Genomic DNA, 13,695 nt, shown 5'->3' with positions numbered 1-13,695 from the left:
CACTCCACCAATGATGCAATCCCCAACACATACGGGAATGAGTCAAGATGACCCTGACGCATGGGACCTTTATGACGCACCAGTGTCAGATAATAGCCCTGAAGGCTATCCAGCAAGACCATCGCCACCAGAGGATAGTACAGGCTACGCTCAAGTGGTATCCAGAGCTGCAGCATTTCACAATGTCAGCCTTCATTCAGAACCCATTGAAGACGACTTTCTTTTTAATACACTGTCGTCTACACACAGTCAATATCCAAGTCTTCCGATGTTACTTGGAATGCTCAAACACTCCAAACAAGTGTTTGAGGAGCCTGTCAAAGGGAGAGCCATTACTCCAAGAGTAGACAAAAAATATAAACCGCCACCAACAGACCCAGTGTACATCACACAACAGCTAACACCAGACTCTGTTGTAGTGGGAGCAGCGCGCAAAAGAGCCAACTCACATACGTCAGGAGATGCACCACCTCCAGATAAAGAAAGCAGAAAATTCGATGCTGCAGGCAAAAGGGTGGCGGCACAGGCAGCAAACCAGTGGTGCATTGCAAATTCGCAAGCTTTGTTAGCCAGGTATGATAGGGCCCACTGGGATGAGATGCAACACTTTATTGAACATTTACCAAAAGAGTTCCAAAAAAGAGCGCAGCAAGTGGTAGAAGAGGGACAGAGTATCTCTAATAATCAGATACGGTCAGCAATGGATGCTGCAGACACAGCTGCTAGAACTGTCAACACAGCAGTAACAATAAGGAGACATGCATGGCTGCGTACATCAGGATTTAAACCAGAGATACAGCAAGTTGTGCTGAATATGCCATTCAACGGACAGCAGTTGTTTGGGCCGGAGGTGGACACTGCGATAGAAAAACTTAAAAAAGACATTGAAACGGCCAAAGCCATGGGCGCACTCTACTCCCCGCAGAGCAGAGGCACATTTCGAAAGACACAATTTCGATGGGGGTTTCGAGGGCAGACCACAGAAGCCACAACCTCACAAACAAAGCCCACTTACCAGAGCCAGTATCAGCGGGGAGGTTTTCGTGGACAATATAGAGGAGGACAATTTCAAAGAAATAGAGGAAAGTTCCAAAGTCCCAAAACTCCTCCGAACAAACCGTGACTTCAAGGTCACAAATCCCCAACACAAAACACCTGTGGGGGGGAGACTAACCAAGTTTTACACACATTGGGAGGAAATAACAACAGACACTTGGGTCTTAGCGATTATCCAGCATGGTTATTGCATAGAATTTCTCAAATTCCCTCCAAACGTCCCACCGAAAACACACAGCATGTCAAAACAACATATAGATCTTCTAAGAATAGAAGTTCAGGCATTGCTACAAAAAGAAGCAATAGAATTAGTACCAAAACAACAATTAAACACAGGAGTTTACTCACTGTACTTTCTGATACCCAAAAAAGACAAGAGCCTGAGACCTATACTAGATCTCAGAACATTAAATACCTATATCAAATCAGACCACTTTCACATGGTTACTTTACAAGACGTAATCCCACTGCTCAGACACCAGGACTACATGACAACACTAGACCTAAAGGATGCGTATTTCCATATACCAATACATCCTTCACACAGAAAGTACCTAAGGTTTGTATTCCAAGGGATACATTACCAATTCAAAGTGTTGCCATTCGGAATAACAACTGCACCAAGACTTTTTACAAAATGCCTGGCAGTAGTAGCTGCACATATCAGAAGGCAGCAAATACATGTGTTCCCGTACCTAGACGATTGGTTAATCAAAACCAACACGCTAAAACGGTGTTCACAACACACAAAATATGTCATCGAAATCCTACACAAACTAGGTTTCTCTATCAACTACGCGAAGTCACACCTTCTGCCTTGTCAAACACAGCAATACTTAGGAGCAACAATCAACACAGCAAAAGGGATTGCCACTCCAAGTCCACAAAGAGTTCAAACATTTCACAATATAATACAGACCATGTATCCAAAACAAAGGATACAAGTCAAAATAGTAATGAAACTACTAGGCATGATTTCTTGATGCATAGCCATTGTCCCAAATGCAAGGTTGCACATGCGGCCCTTACAACAGTGCCTAGCATCACAATGGTCACAAGCACAGGGTCAGCTTCTAGATCTGGTGTTGATAGACCGCCAAACATTCATCTCGCTTCAATGGTGGAACAGTATAAATTTAAACCAAGGGCGGCCTTTCCAAGACCCAGTGCCACAATACGTGATAACGACAGATGCTTCCATGACAGTGTGGGGAGCACACCTCAATCAACACAGCATCCAAGGACAATGGGACATACAGCAAAGACAGCTTCAAATAAATCACTTAGAACTGTTAGCGGTATTTCTAGCGCTGAAAGCATTTCAACCCATAATAACCCACAAATACATTCTTGTCAAAACAGACAACATGACAACAATGTATTACCTAAACAAACAGGGAGGGACACACTCGACACAGTTGTGTCTCCTGACACAGAAAATATGGCATTGGGCGATTCACAACCACATTCGCCTAATAGCACAATTTATTCCAGGAATTCAGAATCAGTTAGCAGACAATCTCTCTCGGGATCACCAACAGATCCACGAATGGGAGATTCACCCCCAAATACTGAACACTTACTTCCAAATTTGGGGAACACCACAAATAGATCTATTTGCAACAAAGGAAAACTCCAAATGCCAAAACTTCGCATCCAGGTACCCACAACATCAGTCTCAGGGCAATGCGCTATGGATGAATTGGTCAGGGATATTTGCGTACGCTTTTCCCCCCTCTCCCACTCCTTCCATATCTAGTAAACAAGTTGAGTCAAAACAAACTCAAACTTATACTAATAGCACCAACATGGGCAAGACAACCTTGGTACACAACACTACTAGACCTTTCAGTAGTACCTCATGTCAAACTACCAAACAGACCAGATCTGTTAACACAGCACAAACAACAGATCAGACATCCAAATCCAGCATCGCTAAATCTAGCAATTTGGCTCCTGAAATCCTAGAATTCAGACACTTAGACCTCACACAAGAATGTATGGAGGTCACAAGACAAGCTAGGAAGCCTACCACTAGACACTGCTATGCAAATAAGTGGAAAAGATTTGTTTATTACTGCCATAATAATCAAATTCAACCCTTACACGCATCTGCAAAAGATATAGTAGGATACTTACTACATTTGCAAAAATCAAAACTAGCTTGCTCGACCATAAAAATACATCTTACTGCAATTTCAGCTTACCTGCAAATTACGCACTCAACTTCATTATTTAGGATACCAGTCATAAAAGCATTTATGGAAGGCCTAAAGAGAATTATACCACCAAGAACACCACCCTTCATGGAACCTCAACATTGTCTTAACACAACTCTTGGGTCCACCTTTTGAGCCCATGCACTCTTGTGAAATGCAATACTTAACGTGGAAAGTTGCATTTTTGATTGCTATCACATCTTTAAGAAGGGTGAGTGAAATTCAAGCATTTACCATACAAGAAACATTTATTCAAATACACAAGAATAAAGTAGTTCTAAGGACAAATCCACATTTTTTACCAAAAGTTATCTCACCGTTCCACTTGAATCAATCAGTAGAATTACCAGTGTTCTTCCCACAGCCAGATTCTGTAGCTGAAAGAGCACTACATACATTAGACATCAAAAGAGCGCTAATGTACTACATCGACAGAACAAAACTAATTCGAAAAACAAAACAACTATTTATTGCCTTTCAAAAGCCTCATACAGGAAATCCAATTTCAAAACAAGGCATTGCTAGATGGATAGTTAAGTGTATTCAAACATGCTATCTTAAAGCAAAGAGAGAGCTGCTTATTACACCAAAGGCACACTCAACCAGAAAGAAAGGTGCTACCATGGCCTTTCTAGGAAATATTCCAATGAACGAAATATGTAAGGCAGCAACATGGTCTACGCCTCATACATTTACCAAACACTACTGTGTAGATGTGTTAACTTCACAACAAGCCACAGTAGGTCAAGCTGTACTACGAACATTGTTTCAAACAACTTCAACTCCTACAGGCTGAACCACCGCTTTTGGGGAGATAACTGCTTACTAGTCTATGCACAGCATGTGTATCTGCAGCTGCACATGCAATCAAACGGAAATTGTCACTTACCCAGTGTACATCTGTTCGTGGTATTAGTTGCTGCAGATTCACATGCGCCCACCCGCCTCCCCGGGAGCCTGTAGCCGTTTAGAAGTTGATCTTGAACATTTGTAAATTTGTAAATAGATTACTTTAAACTTCATTATGTACATACGTATTCACTCCATTGCATGGGCACTATTACTAGCATACACAACTCCTACCTCACCCTCTGTGGGGAAAACAATCTAAGATGGAGTCGACGCCCATGCGCAATGGAGTCGAAATGGGAGGAGTCCCTCGGTCTCGTGACTTGAAAAGACTTCTTCGAAGAAAAACAACTTGTAACACTCCGAGCCCAACAACAGCACAGCATGTGAATCTGCAGCGACTAATGCCACGAACAGATGTACACTGGGTAAGTGACATTTTCCACATATATATATATATATATATATATATATATATAATATGAGCATGGGTTATCTTAGCTGTGTGACTGACTAGACTAGAGTCGGGGTCCCTACTTGGACAGGGTGCAAACCACTGCCAACTAGAGACCCTACTTCTAACAAGCTGCACCAATAGTAAACCGCAACGGTCACTGTCAATTACCAAACACTTATAACACACTGGTAATAACAATGAAAAACCAAATGCACACTTACTTGTTACAAAGAAAAGCTTTTGCTGCGAGCAGTGAAGAAAGAAGCTGAGTCAACATGAATAATGGACTATATGGGATTCTGATGGGACCTGATTGTCCATGTACTGATGCTCACGTTTGATTGGATGTTTCTGCCTGTTACATTCCCAAGGGTTCGTGGGCCTTATAGCTTGTAATGAAGTTTCAATATGACTGCTATTGATTAAAGCGAAGGAAGTAAGCATAATCCCCGCCTCTGGTCCTGGCATAGAATCATTGATATGATTATGCAGTAAAAGCGTGTTGGGACAAAGGTCCTCTCCATGACATTGGTAATCTGTTTCGCCTTTCCCTGTGCTGTCTTTTTTTCCACCAACTGAATTAATAACATGTGAGCTGGCCAAAGGTGCTCCATCTTTCTACAAGAGATGTTTGGCAGTAGAGCACAGTTCTTCTGAAAGGGCATGCATCCAAAGTGTACCCTTCATCGTACTTAGGCGGTGGCTACTGCTGTCCCTTATTATGCTACAAGGTGACTAACTCGGATAACAGTGGTTTGTAGTTCAGGGGGTACAGGTGATTTTTACCTGCAACACCTCATAGGTCTGGAAGGCACAGCGCAGGTGTGTGTTCCCTGGTGTGGAGCTGCACATGATTTAGGCTTTCTTGCAGGCTCTGGTTTTGTTCATGGTGGATTTCTTGCCTCAAATTTGAATAAAAATTTGAAACTCAATTTATAGCTAAGCTTTAGCTCAAGCATTGATCTGTGTTCCCATAGTAGGATCAATACCTACCACCCTGTAGTCACAAATTTTCTGGCTTTAAGAGGGCTCTGCACATCAATGTAGCTAGTACATTGATAGTGCTAGGGCCTTTCTGATATCTGCCTTCTTTTGAAGCTGAAGACAAGATCTGGGTTCTATGACCAGAACCAAAGAAGATGTGATTAACTGCCCAGGGAGGAGGCGATCTATCTGACTCCGGACAGACAAAAAGACCTGCACAACGTCCAACAGAGTGAGACCCTACATTTCCTCTTCTTGGTGCATGTGGCTGCTTTGAGTGTTGAAATCCCTGCAACCTTAAAAGCACAGGTTCATTTACCCCCAAAACATGATGACACCTGCAGTTGATGAGTTGTGCTCGTTTGTGCCCCCATAAAACCCTGGCAACACGTGTTTTTCCTTTTTCTCTCTGCTGTTGTGGTTGTTGGGTTAGCTGCAGCTTGCCATGCCGATTCTGGACTTGATACTCTAGCTTGTAAAATCTCAAAATATTTATCCATAAAGGTGCAGTCACAAGCTAGCCATAAATTCAACTTCCCAGTGGGACCTGATGGAGCAGTTGGCTCACCTGGGTGCCCCTGACACTGGAAAACTGAACTATGGACAGAAAAGTTTAAAGGTATAAAGGCGCTTAAAGCCCGTTTTCCTAAAGGAACTCTATAGTGGGTGATGATCCACTATAGCCTTTGACCCCACTGCCCACTTCCCTGAAAGAACTTTCTGAAACTTTAAAAACGTTGGTGTACCCATTAGTCCTAAGCTGGTCCAAGGATGATAAAAGGTTTTCTGTTTGGCACAGTCAGATTTAATTGACCACAAAAGTTTGTTGGGACCTGGTTTGGCACCCAAAAACATAATCTTTATCTAGGATAGGACCTGATCAGTGTTTGGGAAAAGGTGGCTTTTGAACTGCTTTGGATGGAAACTCGCCAGCAAGCTCTCAAACCCACTGAGTTGTGCAGCCTTGCAGTATTACCCCCAGCCTTCAGAGGGCAGACCGATATATCCAAAGTGGATATTTTGTATTTGTATCGTCTCCTACTTCTGCCCTCTTGAAAACTGTTACAATCTGATAGGGACTTCTGGCTGCTGATTCCTTGTCTTTGCATTCTCTCCAGGTGTCAGACTGGATGTGGAAGATTTTCGTGAGAAGTACCCCTGCTTACCGGAAGATGGCGTTGATCAGCTCAGAGTCATTTGTCATCCACGCTGGAAATGACATTGTGGGTGCTATATAGACATCACCCAGGCGAGCCAACGTCAGTTCTTTTATTTCCACACCAGCCAGAGTTGAGCCGAAGAGAGCTATCCCTCAGTCAATTTTCGACTGATCTTTTTAGGCTTTTTGTCAGTTCTTTGAGAGGTTACTTTCCTGGTGTGTCATGGATGTCTTCTAGGGAGACAGGATTCATGCCCTGTGGATCCTGTCATCGGGCGATGTCCGTGACTGCTCCATACCTCGTGAATCTTTGGTGTTTAGAGCAGGACAACAACCCAAAGTCATGCTCGAACTGCTAGGCCGTGCATCCAAAGGCTTTTGGGGGAGCGGTCCCTAAAGCTAATGTGGCCTGGACCGCAACTCCACGCATGTTGAGGTCTCGGTCGAGAGGAAGGTCTGAAGTTGCCTTTGTCCCAGTCCAAGTCCTTGGGCTGATCGGGTAACTCAAGGCATAAGAAGAAATCCCAGGAGCTGAAGCCTTCTTTGATGTCTCCTCGTCCTTCTGCTGCTGATGTTCTAGGCCTTGTTCTGAGGAACCTGTGCCCGGGCCGACTCCACGCCTCCATGAATTTCTGGGAGCTGGGGTGACTGCTGCCCAACTGAGTTTTATGAGGCCATTCTGCTCATTTTTGGGGAGCCTTACCCTCCCAGAGCGCCTTCGGGCCCCACGGGGTGGGAGGCGGTCCCTTCTATTACATGCCGGCAGCTCCAGCCCCGGCACCAAGGGGCTCCCAGGGATCTAGTCTGTGATCAAGACCAGCGCCAGTCTTGCTACCTGGACCTTCCCTGACAGATGCTCCCAGCACCGTCTGCGCCTAATTATCTGTTTGTTTAATGGAATTGGTGTGAGATACGGAGAGTAGATAAGCAGTATGTTAATTACCTTATGGTTAATGGGCCAGGCTTGAGAATGGAGCGGTGATTGGTGAGCAAGGCGTAAATGGTAACTGGTGATAGAGATGAGATTTCAGGTCAGGTGCTTTCCTTCTATTGTAAGTTGACTGGGAGTGGGTGCTTGAACGTGGGGTCTGAGTGTGTGGAGGAGTGCTTACTGTTTGATGGCTTTCTCCAGGCTCAAGCTACCAGAAACCTTGATGTGGAAATCGGCAGCACTTACTGGATTGTGCCCAGCTCTTCTTAGAAAGACCCCAGAGGACAGAGACCATGACAAGCTTACATGCAAGTGATGGTAGCACAGGTATGAGTGAGGCTACACACCATTATCAGAAATGTAGAGCTACATGGGTGCAAGTGAGCGTTTGACTTAGGAGGTAAGAGTGAAAGTGGTGAGTGTGCGTCGAGGAATAGAGGTCACATCACCTTAGACAGGGTACGCTGGGTGAAAAGAGATTAAAAGGGGGGCATTAAGCCTTCGTTGGGAGGATTATTATGACACGCCTACGTGTTAAATGGAAAGGGGGAAATGAGAGTAGGAACATACATCAAAAGATATTTCCATGGAGGAACATGTGTCCCACTTGCTTCTTGTGGGGTTTCCTATGATTCATAGGCTAAATTCAGCATGTCTTCTCAACTGATATAGCAAACTGTTAGCTTGCAGTCATCCACAAGAAATGGAATTGACTAGCTTCTGATTAGTCGGTGACATTGCCTCTTTGTGAACAAAGACAGACTGTGGACGTGAACTTACCGGCTAGTTCTGTTTGCCTATTCTTCCTTTGCATGCTAACTCAGCAGATCCTGTGCAGTTTTCAACTTTGTTTTATTTCATTTAGCTTTATACTAGTCCCCAGAGTCCAGCAACTGTCCATGCTAGCCCGAGCTTCCCAAACGTTTGCCTCTTAGCCCCAAGACTGGTGCTTGCCAGGTATTTTTCTTCACTTTAACCAACCCCCGCGAATCCAAATTTGAGACTGCCAGAGAAATTAGTTGTTTAATTGTTTTCACAGTGGAATAAAGATGACTTTATGAGAAGAGAAAGGAGAGAGTTAATTAACCCATGCATGCCTTACCCGGTTGGAGTGCTAGGACATTTTAAGCTGTGTGATTGTGGGACAGCAATATTTTGCAGGACCAGTTGGCTCTTTATTGTCGAATAACTGGCACTTCCTGCTTTGACATGAAGATGTACCTGCAGAATAGGAGCCCTGCACATCTTGTATCAGTAAGGGACCCAATCCCGTGCATATCTGTGAGCGAATTGACTCACCTTGCCATCTCTAACTTCTTGAACAAAGATTTGAAAATGAAGGCCGATGTTTTAAACCTTTGGTTCAGATTGTGGTTTCTGATTTCTAGATCTCGCTTATGATAGGTCGTGCGCTGTTGCTTGTAAAGACCTTTTGTTACTTAAAAAATAAAAAACAACTAAAAGGGCTTTGAGCCTATACTTCATTGGTTGGCTTCATCATCACTCTAATTTTCTTGCTTCTCATTGGTGAGCCTGTGGCCTCTTCAATGGTCTTCCGGGCTGTTTGCGCTGCAGCTGTGGTACTTTTTTCTGTTTCTTGCAAGACAATTTACAAATTACTTTACATAGTTGAGCTATTTTGGCAAAGTGCTAGAAGTAAGAGATAAATCACTTTCCGGTATAAAGTAATTTTCACACTACAATGTTGTCTCTGAGCCGGATGTGCGAAAACAAGCCCTATTGAAAACACTGTATGTTTGATGACTAAAATATCCTCTAAATTATAAAACCGGAAACTCACGAACATATAGTTTGTCTGCCTTTTTCTTTTAATGATTATGAAGCTGTAAACATACTTCCCTCCTTTGACTGTTGCCAAGCAGTATGTGTTTTTAGGAACTAACATTTATTGCTGTGTCAAGTGTTGCATACTTATTTTTTGGTTACCTGTTTTATATTTTAGAGGATGTTTAATTCAGAATCAACCACGTAATGTTTTCAACAGGTTTATATTTCACCATTACCTCTTTTCCTCTACAAACACCTAAACCCTAAATTCACACACACCTCAATTACCTCTACCCAATCATGACCCCTAAAATTACACTTACCTCCTTTTACTACTGATCACCACTAAACCCTATATTCACTCTTAGCATCCTTCACTTTCACCCTCCCCTGAACCCAAAATACACCCTCACATCCCTTCACCGCTACCCATCCTTAAACCCTAAAATCGTCCTTACCTCCCATTACCTCTAAACATCCCCAACACTAAAATCACCCTTACCTCTCTTAACCGCTCCCCATTCTAATCCCTAAAAATCATTCTTGCCTCCTATTACCTCAACTCATCCTTAAACTTTAAAATCACCCTAACCTCCCTTTACCTCGACCTACCACCAAACCCTAATTTCACCCTTACCTCCCTTTAGCTGTAATCACCACTAAACCCTACATTCACCTATACCTCCCTTAACCTCTATCCACCCCTAAACACTAAAATCATCCTTACATCACTGTACCTCTACCCAAACCTATACCTTGAAATGACCTGTTACCCCCTTTACTACTACCCATCTAAGAACCCTAAAATCACCCTTACCTATCTTTACCCCTACACACCCTCAAACTCTAAAATCACTCTTGCATGCTTTTACTGCTACACATCTCGAACCCTGAAATGACACTTACCTCTGTTTACCCCTAGACATCCTAAACCCTACAATTACCCTCACTTACTGTTACCTCAACCCACCCCTAAACCCTAAAATCACACTTAACCCCCCATTACTGCTATCCATCCCCAAACCCTAAGATCACACTAACCTCCCTTTATCGCTACCATCCCTAAATCCACCCTTCTTATTTTACCTTAACCCATCCCAAAACTTAAAATCACACTTACCCCGTTTCCCCAACACATCCCTAATATCACCCTTGCCTCCCTTTACCTCTACCCATCTCTTAACTCTAAAATCACCCTTAACTCCCTGTACATCTACCCATCCTGAACCCTCAAATCAACCTTACCTCCCTTTACCTCTTTCCATCCCTTTACCCTAAAATCACCTCTACCTCCTTTACCTCTACCCATCCTGAACCCTCAAATCAAGATTACCTCCCTTTACCTCTCCCATCCATAAGCCTTAAAAGTCACTCTTACCTCCCTTTACCTCTAGCCACACCCAAGCTCTACATTCAACATTATGTTCTTTTACCTCAACCCATCCCTGAACCCTACAATTACTACATCGCCCTTTATCTTTACCAACCTCTGAACCCTAAAATCACCCTGGCCTCCAGCCACCCTCTACCCACCTAAGAACCATAAAATCACCCTTCTCTTTACCTATGCTTACTCCCTAAATACTAAAATAAACACTTGCCATGTGAAGAGGAGTTGTTTTTTTAGTTTGCCTTGTATTCCATGCGAGACTAGCAGTCACTATGGAGGGAGAGAGAGTCAAGGGGGTAGTTCCATTGTTTGCTCTTGTCGGCTGGTTAATTCTTGAAGCTAATCCCATTGCTCCGCGCGAGCCTACGGATTGTACGCGACTCTCTGTACTTTGATAGAATTAAAGAAAACATAGGCCACCGCTCAAGATCCATGCATGTCTAATTCTGATTGTCCTTCCAAAAGTCCCTCCCTTAGTCTAGCACCGTGGTATTCCCATCCTCCAGGTGCACTGCACATGGGCTTCACGTTACCAAGTAATGCTAGGCCAAAAACCCTTATCCAGACCGCATCTCAGTGCTTTCTCCGCACTTCTAAATAGTAATTGAATTTGAGAGATCATGTTAGAGGGAAAGAGTCTCCCGTGGGGTTTTGCATGCTGGTCTGTCTGATTTATGTCCTTCAAACCGTTACTGTTTCTCTCTCTTCTATATTTGTTAGCAGGCTTTGTGTACGAGATAGATGATCCGCAATCTCTGGTGCGGAATGTTTGCAGAGCAGTGTCTCCCAACATCGTGCGATAGTAAGTGTAGAGGAAGGGCACAATATGTTGTGGCAAGCAAGCATAGACAAAGGGGGTTAAAAGGAAGTCCGGAACTTGTCACAGATGTTGCCACTGCAGCCGTATTGTATGATAGTCCCTGACGAGTCTGCAAAATGCTCCAAGTCGCATTGCATTCCTGGTGGGCATTCTGGAGTGGACATTTTAGAACGTGTTGGCTGCAGTTTGGCAGAGGCCGCCCCGAAGGGGGCATATAGGGCTGTCGCTTTAACAGCCACCAGGACCCGAAAATTACTAGCGCAGGCCGCCTCAGCTGCAAAACAACAAAGGGATGGGCATCCCACTCCCTCCTCAGGGAAATTAAAAGCGCACCAGGGCTGGCGCAAAGTCATCGGGCCAATGAGGGCCCGGCAAGGACAAGGATTTCTTTAAACACCCCCATGGGGGGAGGGCAGCACCGCACCCTCAGCTAGGGAAAGGGGGGGTTAAAAGGACAGCGCTGCCCCTAGAAGGTACATGGTGGGGGCAGGGGCAGCGCACAAGAAATTTGATTATGCCGGACGAATCATCCATCCGTGGTGCCAGGGCATAAATCGACATAAAATGGGCTTGAAATAACTCTCCAATCGGAGGTGCTGCAGTTGTTGACTACATTTTGGCAGTAGTCGATCCAGAAGAGCAGGACAGCAGCTCGGCCTACTGTGGACTACATCACCGCCAGGTGAGCTGCGCCAGCCCAGCCTCTTGGCGGTAAGAATGGCAGGGGGGAGAATGCCTCCACTCCTGAGCCATCGTACATCTGCGGTAAATGCCCTGCGGGCTGACGCATCACTGCCCCCAGGGAATGACCGGGGCAGCGAAGATGGGGGTTGCATGCTCTGGGAATCGCAGCAGGCCCATGGGTGAACAGACGCAGGGTGAGACTGGAGGAAAAGAGAACACTACGTTAACAGAGAGACCACAAACAGGAGAATGTAAGCCCAAGACGGAAATAGCTACAGAGAGAAGAGACACTTGAAATGAGACCACGGGAATGGTAAAAAGCATTTAGGGTCGCTGGCCATGGGCAGGTGCCCACAACCCTCTACGGTGGATTTTCAGAAGTCGACCGAAGATCCCACAAAGAAGGTTTAAAAAGGGAAGACTCCACGGAGTGGTGAGTTTGTTTTGCATTTATTGTCGCCAACGGCGACTCAGGAGTTACGGTTTGCAATCGTATTTATCTGCTGCCCCCCCCCCCCCCCCCCATGACAAAGGAATAAACCTAACAGCATGGTACACGCAGGGCTTAATGCGTGTTGAGTCGGAGGGGCCCCTGCTCCATTGGTGGCCGTTCTGCGCAATTTCCTGAGGCAGGACTTGCTGGTGTGTTGGCGACCTAGGCACATAGTGGATTTTTATGTCACCAGAGTATTCGATCAAGGTTTGTTATTGGGAGGGTGCAGGGTCAAATGTACAGTGATTGAGGGAAAGTACTTCTGGGAAGAGGACGTTCGCAAGCTGGCGCACTCCGGAGGCTCAAATGTGTGCAAAGAGACCTAGCCGGCATGCCTGTGTATTGTTGGTCGAGGTCAGCTTCGTGGTTGAGGGAGGGGAGTTCACAAATTCACACCTGTGGTCGAGACCCCCGAAAAAGCAGCCATTTGGGCCCATCCTGGGGAGAGAGGAAAATAACCGCAGGGAGGGGAATCCTGCATGATTGCATCCTTTCTCCTTGTCGGGAGGACCCTTGCTGAAGTGTTTTTTCCTCTGGGCAAGACGGGCCTCATAATCGCACGCATTGCCCGCTACTGGTTAATTAAAGTGAGAGTTAAAAAGAACATTAGAATTGCAAAGAGGCCCGGAATACTATTTGGTTTCTATTGGGCACAGAAAATGATTTTCAGAGTTTCACTTATGCAATGAAGGTTATGCTGAAATCTGCACATGACACACCTCTTTCTGCCCTTTTGGTTCAGCTACACACGTAGGGCACGGGCAGTGCTGATTTATACAAAGAGCCACTGGAATTATGCGTCAGGAGAGAACCGAATTACGTGGTAAAACTGTCTAAATTATCGGGGAAGGAAAGGCAAATCACA

General features: G+C 44.8%; 1 protein-coding gene and 1 long non-coding RNA gene across 5 annotated transcripts in view; one reads left to right on the top strand and one right to left on the bottom strand.

The window, feature by feature from the left end:
* DNAJC5 (DnaJ heat shock protein family (Hsp40) member C5) overlaps positions 1–13,695 on the top strand; it is a 197,272-nt gene that overhangs the window by 97,495 nt on the left and 86,082 nt on the right. Inside the window, exon 1 of one of the 3 annotated variants that reach the window (XM_069243254.1) lies at positions 12,611–12,770. The exons of the other annotated variants lie outside the window; for them this stretch is intronic. The gene's annotated coding sequence lies outside the window, so the exon portion shown is untranslated. Of the gene's footprint in view, positions 1–12,610; positions 12,771–13,695 lie in introns of those variants that run through there. 3 annotated transcript variants of the gene reach the window in all.
* Positions 1–13,695, bottom strand: part of LOC138303814 (uncharacterized) — a 30,209-nt gene that overhangs the window by 14,065 nt on the left and 2,449 nt on the right. The window lies entirely within an intron of this gene.

This window comes from Pleurodeles waltl, chromosome 7 (genome assembly GCF_031143425.1).
Source record: "Pleurodeles waltl isolate 20211129_DDA chromosome 7, aPleWal1.hap1.20221129, whole genome shotgun sequence".
In the NCBI taxonomy this organism is placed as follows: domain Eukaryota; kingdom Metazoa; phylum Chordata; class Amphibia; order Caudata; family Salamandridae; genus Pleurodeles; species Pleurodeles waltl.
The sequence above is the reverse complement of the archived record's forward strand: the minus strand, read 5'-3'. Positions and strand labels throughout refer to the sequence as shown.